Below are 13496 nucleotides of genomic sequence, written 5' to 3'. Positions count from 1 at the left end.
ACACATTCTTAACATTCATACAACTTATAATGTTTTTGCAAATAGTCCTTAAATTTTTTCCAGTCTTCCTCCATTATTTCCTCTCCCAAATCTCGGATTCTGCCAGTCATCTCAGCCAATTCCATGTAGTCCATCAACTGCGTCTGCCATTCCTCCAGCGTGGGTAATCCTGAAGCAAAGCACTATTTCTGGTTTACTGGAGTATGTAACCTGAAGCGTATGTAACCTGAGGTACCACTGTAATGTATATAAAGCAGTCATTCTGGGGGAATTCCATTCCTCCTCACCACTATGAGCTGAATAAAGAGCATGAAATCCACTCTCAACTCCAAGTATATTTCCAATTCCCCCTCAGTCTGCCTTTGCCTGAGGGTTTGTTGCCGGAGCTGGAGAGATGACAAGCCAGAGTTGTGCCTGCTCTGGTTATCTCCCGCTTGGACTACTGCAATGCGCCCTACGTGGGGCTACCTTTGAAGGTGACCTGGAAACTACAACTAATCCAGAATGCGGCAGCTAGACTGGTGACCAGGGGCAGCCGCTGGGGCAATATAATACCTGTCCTAAAATATCTTCAGTGGCTTCTAGTGCATTTCCGAGCACAATTCAAAGTGCTGGTGCTGACCTTTAAAGCCCTAAATGGCCTTGGCCCTGCCTGAAGGAGCGTCTCCACCCCCATCATTCAGCCCAGACACAGGTCCGTTTCCAAGCGTCTTCTGCTAGTTCCCTCACTGTGAGAAGTGAAGTTACAGGGAACGAGGCAGAGAGCCTTATCGGTAGTGGCGCCCACCCTGTGGAATGCCCTCCCACCAGATGTCAAGGAGATAAAGAACTACAGTGGTACCTCGGGTTAAGTACTTAATTCGTTCCAGAGGTCCGTTCTTAACCTGAAACTGTTCTTAACCTGAAGCACCACTTTAGTTAATGGGGCCTCCTGCTGCTGCCGCCACACGATTTCTGTTCTCATCCTGAAGCAAAGTTCTTAACCCGAGGTACTATTTCTGGGTTAGCAGAGTCTGTAATCTGAAGCATCTGTACCCTGAAGTGTATGAAACCCGAGGTACCACTGTATACAACTTTTAGAAGACATCTGAAGGCAGCCCTGTATCATGAAGTTTTTAATGTTTGATATTTTACTAAGTTTTATATATGTTGTAAGCTGCCCAGAGTGGCTGATGGGTGGGTTATAAATAAGAAAATTATTGCTATTATTACTAAAGCAGTGTAGTGCAGAGGGAGCGTGTTGGGCAACTAAGAACACATGTTTCCACACTACAGTAGTTATCTGATTTCTGATTTCAACCTTTTGTATATTTTTTTATTGCATGGTTTTATGTCCACTGTGATTTCTAAAATAAACTTCCATTCTAATTTTATGGGGGAAATGCAGGCATCGCTTTGCACCATTGACATTCATTTATGAGACTTCCAGCCCATCTCTTTCTCAGGCAAGTTCTGTGACCAAGCTATGAAGGGCCACAAGCTATGAAGGGGTTAAAGTAACAGAGGTCCGAATCCTAGAGCGGCCCAAGCATATGTCAAAGGAAGATGATGCGCAGGGGCGGGCGGAAGGGAGACGCTGCTTTCCGGTTCCCTCCCTCCCTCTCTTGGCTGGCACCTGAGAATGACGTAGCTGGCGGCAGGTTCTCCGCGAGGGAAATGAGAGAGCAGGTGAGTGAAAGGCGGGAAGAAGCGGAGAGTCTGCTTCTGTTTTCATTTAATTACATTTTTTAATTGCTCTTTATTCTGAGCTTGGGGAGGTCTCATAAGACAAGAGGACCAGGGCGACGGAGGCATCCCCGTCACTTGGGTCAGCCGCTGGTAGAAGTTGCAAGCTGGCCCTCCCATTAAGCTGAATGAGTTGGGGAACTGGTTTTGAATGGCCAGGCTTGGGTGCTGTGCCTTTGGTTGCTGATAGCTCCGTTGCTTAGAGCATGGTGCTGATAACATTGAGGTTTGGGTTCAAGTCCCCATATGGGGCACCTGCATCTTACTGCGTTCCAGGGGGTTGGACTAGATGACCCTCAGAGGTCCCCTCCCACTGCACGGCTAGATTTTCCAAGTGCTGGGTGCTGTTTTCCGCCCTGCAAAATGTCTTAGGCCAGCCCTGCTTCTGGGCTGCTGAGAACCCCCACCCACACCCAATCTTATGTATGGCCTTATCTGCACTATACATTTAAAGCAGTCTCATACCACTTTCAGCAGTCGCTGCTTCCTCCGTAAAATCCTGGGGAGCGCAATTTGTTAAGGGAACTGAGAATTGTTAAGAGAGACATGCCCACATTCCCCTCCAATTCCAAGAGTGTCTTCTCAATCCAACCGTTTTCTAGGGGACTCTGGGATTTTTTAAAAGTGTTTTAGAGGCTGTAGCAAGCAATCCTGGCTGTTTACATCACCTTGGCTTGTGAGCACAGGAGGGGTATTAAGTATCATGTGCCTTGAGTATTTTTGTCTGTAGGCTCCTTAGGAATGTTATGGTAAAATCTAGGTGCGAGGCTGCTCAGTCACCCAGCTTGTCGGGCAGAGCTCGCGGGTCCCTGTGGAATAAAGGAAGGATTTCAGCCAACCAGAGCAAATAGCTGTAGACCAAAGTTTATTGCGCAATAGGTTCAAAGAGCAAATTTGAACCCCGAGGATGGGGTGACAAAGACTTTTAAAACTTTCCCACCATATCCCAGAATACAGTTTGTACAGCATCATTGCTACATCACTGACATATCACAAAAAGGGGAGGGGTTAACCTTGGCAAACATGTCCAGACAAGTCCTTGGTACAAGATTAGCATAAGCAGACATGGCAGGGCAAGACTCAGGTATAAGATTAACATAGACAAATATGTCTTAAGTACCCACCACCCAAAAGTACAATAGAAGTTCCTTTGCATGTCTGGAGCCTGAGGCGAGCCGGGTGATGAGATTTGGCTTCCCTTGGCTAACAATGAGCCCAGCTATTGTCACCTCTGGGAACTTCCTGGAGTCCTTTTCAAGGGGAAAATAGCTTTGGAATGGAGGAAACTGGGAAAGGAGATGATTTTATACTATTTTTAAAGCTAGGTAACTTCCCTGAGCTGTCAAGTTGAAAGGATACATTCAGGCATAATATTTGTAATATTTAATTTAAAGATGCACCCCACCCTAGTAATTTCCGTAACAGTTATTAAAATAGATTTTTGGAGGTGGAGAAATAGCAGACCCAATTAATATGGGGTATTCAGAGATCCCGAGAGGTTTTATTTAGTCTTCAGTCCTATAGATTTTCTCTCTTATTTTTCCCTCCACTCCCCCCTCAGTAGGTGAAGTTTGGTCGTATTAGCTTCAAGGACAGTCAGATTCTGCCAGTTGTTGAAAGATCCAGATGGTTTGCAGTCTCATTTGAAGAGTCCAGCTGGATGAATATCTTTAGCTGAAGGACAAGGATATTAGCAAGAGCGCTGAGGCATCCCTAAAGGGTTGATAGTGAAAGAGAGAGCAGAGAAGAGGCACAACAAGGCCAGTCCCTGTGGGAGGAAAAAGGCTGTGGCGCAAGAGATTGTGGCTGGTGCTAAAGCTGGCCATGGAACCCGAAATCAAAATGGAGCAGAGCTGGAGCCCTGAATTTGGAGAGCAAAGATCAATTTGTCCGAAAACTGGGAGGCTCAAGGAAGTTCTCCTTGTGGAAGCCCAACAAAATGTGAAACAGGAGCCAAACGATGAGCCGTCAAGGAACTGGGATGCCCAGTTGCAGGAGTTTTTGAAGATGCTACAGGATTCCCATTCTGGAGAGGGAAACCCACAAGTGCCTGAGACAAGGGATTGGGACAATCCCAAAGTATTGGAGGTTACTTCTGAGGGAGTGACAAGTGACCACAGCTGGCCCAGAGCATTGTGGGCTTCCCAAATCCAGCCACGTCTTGCTGGGGAAGCCCAAGAGGACCATGAGACCAATCTGGGTGCCACTCCCAGTGGGAAGGAGAAGGCAAGAACTCCGTCTGGGGATGGTGCCGAGATGGAGAGGCAGCGCCGGTGTTTTCGTGAGCTCTGCTACGAAGAGGCCGATGGGCCTTACAAGCTTTGCAGGCAGCTCCAGGAGTGTTGCCATCAGTGGCTGAAGCCAGAGAGACACACCAAGGAGCAGATCCTGGAGCTGGTGACCCTGGAGCAGTTCCTGGCTGTCCTGCCACTGGAGATGCAGAGCTGGGTGAGGGAACGTAACCCAGGGAGCTGTGCCTGGGCAGTGACCCTGGCGGAGGAATTCCTTCTGAGTCAGAAGGAGGTAAACAGCTGGGAAGTACAGGTAAGATGATGTTTCCAAAGTTGTCTCCTTGGTCCCATCCACAGCATACATTTGATGCACATGTGGATCATATGGCTTCCTCCAAAGTGTCCTGGGAACTGTAGTTTATTAAGGGTGCTGTGTGTTGTAGCTCTGTGAGGAGTAAACTACAGTTCCCAGAACTCAATGGGGAGAAGCCATGTGCTTTAAATGTGTACTGCAGGCATCATAAGCATGCCTGAATTGGGTTTCGAAAATGGTGCCCTTGAAGCACTCTTGGGTCTTGAGTTGCTATGACTACTACTACTACAGTGGTACCTCGGCTTACATATGCTTCAGGTTACATATGCTTCAGATTACAGACTCCACTAACCCAGAAATAGTACCTCGGGTTAAGAACTTTGCTTCAGGATGAGAACAGAAATTGTGCTCTGGCGGTGCGGTGCGGCGGCAGTGGGAGGCCCCATTAGCTAAGGTGGTGCTTCAGGTTAAGAACAGTTTCAGGTTAAGAACGGACCTCCAGAACAAATTAAGTACTTAACCCGAGGTACCACTGTGCTATTATTATTATTATAACTTATTATCACTCTGTTTTTTTGCCAATGCAACCCAGAGTGACATACAACAATGTTCGTAAGCAGAAAGCCCCAATTGGGCACCCAGCCACCTTGACAAAGCCAGTGTCAAGGCAGGAGTGGGGAGCAAGTCAGCAGTAACTCACAAAGTGTCAGTGAAATTCACTCTTTATTCAAAGAAACAAAGCAGCTCAGGCCTAGTGATCACAGCAATTCTTCCCAGTAGATCTTGACCCAATGAGGCAGTTGTGAGGAACCTGAGACTCCTTCCTCTTGTCTCCCTTTGCTCCACCCTCTTCATTCCCCTTTGTGTTATGAGAGACTAGGGGGCTCATATTATGTCCTTACATTCTTGTGACGGATTGTGATAATATCAAGTCCTTGTAATAAGTAACATTTATCGCCAACCTCTAAACACACATTTTGCCTGCGCTGTGACTTGGTTTTGAGCTGACTCTTCTCCCCTCCATCTTCCCCACTGGCAGATCACAGAGATGTCAGAAAAGGAGCTTGTAAATCCCCAAAAGGCAGAACAGGCTCTGCCGGGCAAGGTGAAGATGCTTTCCACAAGGCCCAAGCAGGAGGACAAGCAGAGTGTGAGCTTATTGGGTGAGTTCCTCTGGGGTCTGTCTCTTCGAATACCTCAGGGACTCCTGAATTTCCAGTTTTGCTGCTTTCCCCCACCTAAAATTTAAGGCTCGTCTTCCCAGGTCACCTTCAAGCTCTGTGGGTTTGGGGGCCTAAAACTGTCCACACATGGCCACTGCCTGCTAAGTAGTGGTCCTGCTCAATTATGGGGCAGATCAATCATTTTTGCAAAGGGGGAAGAAGCACAGAGAGGGAAGCCTGTTACTCTAGACCAGGGCTGGGTGCTGAGCTTCCCTATTTGGCCGACAGGTCCATTTTTAAAATTGCATTTGTAATTCAAAAAAATTCAGTACCTATATATGCAATTCAGAAACACAGTGGTGCCCCGCAAGACGAATGCCTCGCAAGACGAAAAACTCGCTAGACGAAAGGGTTTTTCATTTTTTGAGGTGCTTCGCAAGACGAATTTCCCTATGGGCTTGCTTTGCAAGACGAAAACATCTTGCAAGTTTGTTTCCTTTTTCGTAAAACCGTTAATACCCAGGGTGCATTGCTTGAAGAGGTGCAGTTGCGACTTGACTTCGAGGAGCAACTCATAGCACGCGGTGTGGTAGTCTTTTTTGAGGTTTTTGAAGACTTTGGTGATTTTTGAAGCTTTTCCAAAACTTCTTTTGCAGCCATTTGGTAAGTTAAACTTTTAAAACTTTTTGGGGGGTTTTTTGGATTTTGGGTTGGGGTGTTTAGAATTCAAGGACCTGGTGTTGGGGAGGGGTTTGCAAGAATCTGGAAGCTTGTGTGGTTTTTTCCTGCATTTTTATGATTTTTTGTGACCATTGGGCCACTCTGCTGTTTTTTTTAAAAAAAAATCTGGATTTGAATTTCTGTGTGGTGGGTGGCTGGGGGAACAGTTGGGGAGGGGTTTGCAAGAATCTGGAAGCTTGTGTGGTTTTTTCCTGCATTTTTATGATTTTCTGTGACCATTGGGCCACTCTGCTGTTTTTTTTTAAAAAAAAATCTGGATTTGAATTTCTGTGTGGTGGGTGGCTGGGGGAACAGTTGGGGAGGGGTTTGCAAGAATCTGGAAGCTTGTATCGTTTTTTTCTGCATTTTTATGATTTTCTGTGACCATTGGGCCTCTCTGCTGTTTTTTTTAAAAAATTCTGAGTTTAAATTTCTGTGTGGTGGGTGACTGGGGGAACAGTTGGGGAGGGGTTTGCAACAGTTGGGGAGGGGCTGGGAGAACAGTTGGGGAGGGGTTTGCAATTTCTGTGTGGTGGGTGGCTGGGGGAATAGTTGAGGTTTTTGAAGACTTTGGTGATTTTTGAAGCTTTTCCAAAACTTCTTTTGCAGCCATTCGGTAAGTTAAACTTTTAAAACTTTTTGGGGGGGTTTTGGATTTTGGGTTGGGGTGTTTGGAATTCAAGGACTTGGTTCTGGGTTTGAATTTCTGTGTGGTGGGTGGCTGGGTGCTTTTGAAATTTTTGGATGTGAAGCACTGATTTATTTATTTTTTGGGTTTGCGAAGGTAGGAGCTGTGCTGCCATGGGACCCAAGAAGACTGCTGCTGCAGAGTCCGGCGAGGGGAAGAAGGAGAAGGTTACGCTGGAAATGAAGAAGGAGATCATCCGGAAGCACTACGGTGGAATGCGTGTGACAGACCTCGCCAGGGAGTACGGGAGGAGTCCATCGACCATCGGGACCATCCTGAAGATGAGGGAGAAGATCCTTGCGACTGATGCAGCCAAGGGAGTCACCAGGATCGTGAAGAACCGCCCAGCTGTTCTGGAGGAGGTGGAGAAGTTGCTGCTCATCTGGTTAGAAGAGAAGCAGCGTGCAGGGGACACAGTGACTGAGGCTGTCATTTGTGAGAAGGCCAAGGCCTTGCACGCAGACCTCGTCCGGGAACAGCCAGGAACCTCAGGCGAGCCAGAAGTCTTCAAGGCAAGCAGAGGCTGGTTTAACCGGTTCAAGGCAAGATCTGGAATCCACAGCGTGGTCAGGTATGGAGAGGCTGCCAGTTCTGATGTTTCTGCAGCTGAAGACTTTGCAGCGGAGTTCCTGGAGGTTGTGAAGACGGAGGGCTACGTTCCACAGCAGGTCTTCAACTGCGACGAGACCAGGCTATTTTGGAAGAGGATGCCCAAAAGGACTTTCATCACACAGGAGGAGGCCAAGTTGCCTGGCCACAAGCCCATGAAGGACCGTCTGACCCTGCTCTTCTGTGCCAACGCAAGCGGCGACCTGAAGATCAAGCCCCTGCTGGTGTACCACTCGGAGAACCCATGGGCCTTCAAGAAACACAAGGTCGACAAGGAGCAGCTGAGTGTCATGTGGCGATCCAACAGTAAGGCTTGGGTCACACGTGTGCTGTTTGTGGACTGGGTCAATCTTGCTTTTGGCCCTGCTGTCAAACAGTACCTGCTGGACAACGACCTGCCGCTGAAGGCTTTGCTTCTGATGGACAATGCTCCTGCTCATCCTAAAGGCCTTGAGGAGGACTTGCTGGAGGAGTTCAGCTTCATCAGAATCATGTTCCTGCCGCCTAACACCACGCCACTGCTCCAGCCGATGGATCAGCAGGTCATCGCCAATTTCAAAAAACTCTACACCAAGGAGCTTTTCAGGCGATGCTTCGAGGTGACTGATTGCACCACCATCACCCTGCGGGAATTCTGGAAGGACCACTTCGACATCGTCACCTGCTTGAAGATGATCACCACGGCCTGGAACGGGATCAGCCAGAGAAATTTGAATTGCGCTTGGCGCAGCCTGTGGCCGGACTGTGTGGCACCAAGTGACTCTGATGCACCAGAGTCAACAGTGGTGCAGGACATTGTTGCCTTGGGGAGGACCATGGGCCTAGAGGTCACAGAGGAGGACATCAGCGAGCTGGTGGAGGAGCACAACCACGAGCTGACCACCCAGGAGCTGGTCGAACTGCAGGCAGAGGCTGCGCAGGAGCAGGCCTCGCTGGAAGAGGAGGAAGCAACTGAGGAACAGCTGTCCTCCAAAGAACTGAGGGACATTTGCCTGAAGTGGAAGCATGTGCAGGCTTTTGCACAGCGGCACCACCCTGACAAGCGCGTGGCACATGACCTTGCGAACACTTTTGATACGAGGGTCATGTCGCCTTTCAGGGAGGAGCTGAAAAGGCGGATGAAGCAGCAGACCATGGACAGGTTCTTCAGCAAGAAGCAAAGAGTGGAAGAGGAACCTTCTTCAAGTTGGAAACCCTTTTTCGGGGATCCGAAGCGACGTGGGGTGAGCAGCGCGGTGTTTTGAATCGACTGCTACTTTTACAGAGTGAAGCCGCACAGCCGTTGCCGGAGAGCACTGACTTTTTCCTGTGGACAATTGGACTCTAAACAAGTACCCGTGAGTAGAAACGGAAAATTGGATTAAGAAACATGTTAATTTGGTACCGAAGCGGGAAGGTTCAAAACAGGAAGTCTGCCTTCCGCTTTTGTAAATAGACTGAAGCAAAAACCTTGCAAGCTAAAGTCTGGAAAGTCGTATATAAAGGTCTAAATTTCCTTCATTTATAACCACCAAAACCCCCCTTGGAAGCAGGAGAAAAGGGGGGGAACTTTGACTGTTCAAGCCTGCAGGAGAGAGAGTAAAGAAAGATAAATTTCCACCGTCTCAAACCTGGGAACGGGGTGTCAGAGACAGAAATTTTTGGGGATGTTCATTGACTGTGAAGGGAACGTCTTTGACAGATAGCTTAAAAAAAAGAGAAACAAATTGATTCCTTTGTTGCACCTGCTTTTAAAAGATGGGTACAAGTAGAAATTGTCTCCTCTAGAGGGAGCTTGTTAAATTGTTGCTGCAGTCGATTTGGGGATTTCACAGCTGGGAGATTAGGATCGTGGGACCAGTCTCTGACCTTGAATAAAAAATGTGTTTAGAAGAAGTTTTGGTGCTTGCTTTTTGCAAGACAAGCGCTTTGTAGGAGCAGATGCATGAGAAGATGGATTTGATGACTGTTGCAGTTAAAAACTTTGGACAAACGGCGAATACTCATATAGAAACCATTCAGGAACCAACTCAGGAACCTGTTTTGACAGGGCAAGTGCAGAAGATAATGGAGGAGGTTGCTGTTGAACCTCAAGTAATACAAATGGAGAGACTCGAGGCCCTGCAGAAGCATAAGCCGTCGTTCTTGAAGATTGAATTTGGAGTGGGCCAGGGGGAGTCTGGAGCTGTGGGGGCTCTTAATCTCGGAGGGACTTTGAAACATGCTTTTAAATATTTTCTGGATTACACTGCTGACTGTGGGGAGTGGGACTGTGGGGAATGGGCTGATCTGATGAGGGGAGATGGAGATTCTTTTGGGATGGAGTCTCCCCGAGACCTACTCCTCAATGAGAAAGGAAAGAAATTAAGAAAGAGATCAACAAAAGACAAGGAAAAGTGCAGGTATAAACAAGAAGAAGATCTGCAGAAGGGACATGGAAAAGACTTAAGAGCCTCGGACATAAGATTACCAGGTTGATGGACTAGATGGAATGGACAGTAAGAACTGACATAACCCGAGACCAGGAAGAAGAGATGTTGGATGAAGATTGGAAGAAAGTTTATAAAAAAAATTTTTGGGGGAATTAGTGTAAAATTAATGAATATTAGGGAAATATTGGAATGAAACTATCTGGCTTTAGTAGAAATGATATAAGGAGTTATGTATAACTAAGTATTAGGTTTTAAGCTTTAAGGTATTTTATGGTAAAGATAAGGTTAAAATAAATTAAGGCAAATTGAATGACAGAATATAGTGAAAGATGGAAAGGATTTGCTGAGTTAATTAATAGGTTAGACTGTTAAGATAAATTACCCAACAAAAATTGAGAAAGATGGAAAGAATTTGCTGAAACAATTAATTAAACTAGAACACAAAAAGGGAGGTGTGAGGAGGTCGATGAAACAAGCAAATGAAAGATAAAGATATGGAATATTGGATGTGTGGTTTTTTGCTGTATTGTATTGGTTTTTTATGTACTTCCCCCCCTTTTTTATGTATTGTAATGTATGTTATGTTAAATTTTTTTGTTGTTTTCTTTTTTTCTTTTCTCTGTAATCTTTAAATTTCTAATAAATATCATTTAAATTAAAAAAAAGGAACCTTCTTCGAGTTGTCCCCCAGAGTCTTAGAAAATGTACTGTACACTTTGTTGATTTTTAAATGTTTTTCTGTCATGTTTAGAAACTTAATTGTTCCTTCAATTTTTGAAATGCTCTTTACAGTATGTGTGACTTTAAAGAGCACTTAATAAACTCTTGTTGTACCAAATTTGGCTTTGTTTGGACTTTTTTTGACCATAGGAATGCATTAATTGAATTTCAATGCATTCCTATGGGATTTCGTGCTTCGCAAGACGAAAAATTCGCTAGACGAAAAAACTCGCGGAACGAATTAATTTCGTCTTGCGAGGCACCACTGCACACAGATAGATAGAGTTAGAACTGGAAAATGTGCAGAAAGGAACTTCAGAAATGATCACCTCCTCTAGAATAAAAGGTTCCACATTTGTTAGAAATTGATCTTATTGTGGTGACACTTACACATTGGAACTCCCTGCCTGTTGACATTAGGCAGGCATACCCTTTTTGACTCCTGTTAAAACATTTTTTGTTTATAGACAACCCTAGTAAGATATTAGAATGCTGATGTGTTTTCGGTTTATTGCTGGTTTTAATTTTCTGAGCAGTTTAATTGTTTTTAGTGCAATCTTTTGTTGTCGTTTAGTCGTTTAGTCGTGTCCGACTCTTTGTGGCCCCATGGACCAGAGCACGCCATGCACTCCTGTCTTCCACTGCCTCCCGCAGTTTGGTCAGACTCATGTTTGTAGCTTCGAGAACACCGTCCAACCATCTCGTCCTCTGTTGTCCCCTTCTCCTTGTGCCCTCCATCTTTCCCAACATCAGGGTCTTTTCCAGGGAGTCTTCTCTTCTCATGAGGTGGCCAAAGTATTGGAGCCTCAGCTTCAGGATCTGTCCTTCCAGTGAGCACTCAGGGCTGATTTCCTTAAGAATGGAGAGGTTTGATCTTCTTGCAGTCCATGCGACTCTCAAAGGTCTTCTCCAGCACCATAATTCAAAAGCATCAATTCTTTGGCGATCAGCCTTCTTTATGGTCCAGCTCTCACTTCCATACATCACTACTGGGAAAACCATGGCTTTAACTATACGGACCTTTGTTGGCAAGGTGATGTCTCTGCTTTTTAGGATGCTGTCTAGGTTTGCCATCGCCTTTCTCCCAAGGAGCAGGTGTCTTTTAATTTTGTGACTGCTGTCACCATCTGCAGTGATCATGGAGCCCAAGAAAATAAAATCTCTCCCTGCCTCCATTTCTTCCCCTTATATTTGCCATGAGGTGATGGGCCCAGTGGCCATGATCTTCAGGTTTTTTTGTGTTGAGCTTCAGACCATATTTTGCACTCTCCTCTTTCACCCTCATTAAAAGGTTCTTTAATTCCTCCTCACTTTCTGCCATCAAGGTTGTGTCATCTGCATATCTGAGGTTGTTGATATTTCTTCCGGTGATCTTCATTCTGGCTAGGGATTCATCCAGCCCAGCCTTTCGCATGATGAATTCAGCATATAAGTTAAATAAGCAGGGAGACAATATACAGCCTTGCTGTACTCCTTTCCCAATTTTGAACCAATCAGTTGTTCCATATCCAGTTCTAACTGTAGCTTCTTGTCCCATATAGAGATTTCTCAGGAGACAGTTGAGGTGATCAGGCACTCCCATTTCTTTAAGAACTTGCCATAGCTTGCTGTGGTCAACACAGTCAAAGGCTTTTGCATAGTCAATGAAGCAGAAGTAGATGTCCTTCTGGAACTCTCTAGCTTTCTCCATAATCCAGCGCAATCTTACTGTTTTATTATTTTTTAAAACTGTTTTGGGGTTCTCTAAAATCAAATGGCTTATAAATTTTGGGGGCTATTTAATTTGGTGGGGAAAACATAGTAGAGCTGTAGGCATGGAATGGAGAAAAGGGAATAGGGACAAAAAAGAAGTCCACTTCCTCATAATACTTTGTATCACAAGTGGTAGAAGATTCATGATAGACAAAACAGGAAGCACTTCTTCACAAAGAGCAAAGCTGGAGCCAGTGCTATTTTTCTAGAAAAAAGAGGTGCCAGAACTCACAATGAACACTTCCCTTGTTCTCTTATAATGGCAATAACACCCACCTGAGAGGAGCCAGAACCAAACTCCAGTGTGTTCTGGCTGAAAAAAAAGCCCTGGTTGGAGCTGTGTCTGATTCCTACCCTGATTCTCTTTTTCTTCCAGCAGGGGACAGGCGACTGAGTGAAAGCAAGGGGCAGAAGCGCTTGCGAGAAAGTCCTGAACAAACAGAGCAGCGGAAGACAACCTTGAAAGCAGGCCAAGAGAAGGATTTCCTGGGCCAGGGAGAAGCTGATAAGAACCAGCGTAGGGCAGAGACACAGAAGAGAAAAGACACAGAGAAGAAAGCAGATCCATTTATTATCCAAAAGGGGGTTTGCAAAGATGCCGCCCAGCAGCATAAAGAGAATGACATGGAATATGACACGGGTGGGGAAATCTGTGGTCAAAAGGCCCACGGGAGTACTGACGGGGATATTCCCACAGAGGAGACGCCATACAAGTGTTGGCAATGCAGTCGGAGCTTCAGCAGCAGCTCAGACCTTTTGATACATGAGAGGAGCCACGTAGGTGAGAAACTGTATAAATGCTCCCACTGTGGAAAGAAAGAGACAATCCAGACTGGCCAGACTGCGCATAAATGTTCCCATTGCGGGAAAAACTTTCACTGGATCCCTCAAGTAAAAACCCGTGGGAGAGAAGAACGCTATTCCTGCACAGAATGCGAGAAAAGCTACTCCTCCAAGTCGGTCCTCCTCAAACACCAGCAACTCCACAGAGGCGAGAAACCTTATAAATGCTGCTTTTGCCCGGAATCCTACATAAACTGGTGGGAGCTCAAAGCTCATCGGCAAACTCACCGAGGCGACACACCGCATAAGCCATATAAATGTTCGCATTGCGGGAAGTTCTTCCTTTGGAACTCGCAGTTTCTGTCCCGCGAGAGTAGCCAC

The sequence above is a fragment of the Podarcis muralis genome, chromosome 2 (genome assembly GCF_964188315.1).
Source record: "Podarcis muralis chromosome 2, rPodMur119.hap1.1, whole genome shotgun sequence".
Taxonomy (NCBI): Eukaryota; Metazoa; Chordata; class Lepidosauria; order Squamata; family Lacertidae; genus Podarcis; species Podarcis muralis.
This window is presented reverse-complemented; position numbering follows the sequence as displayed.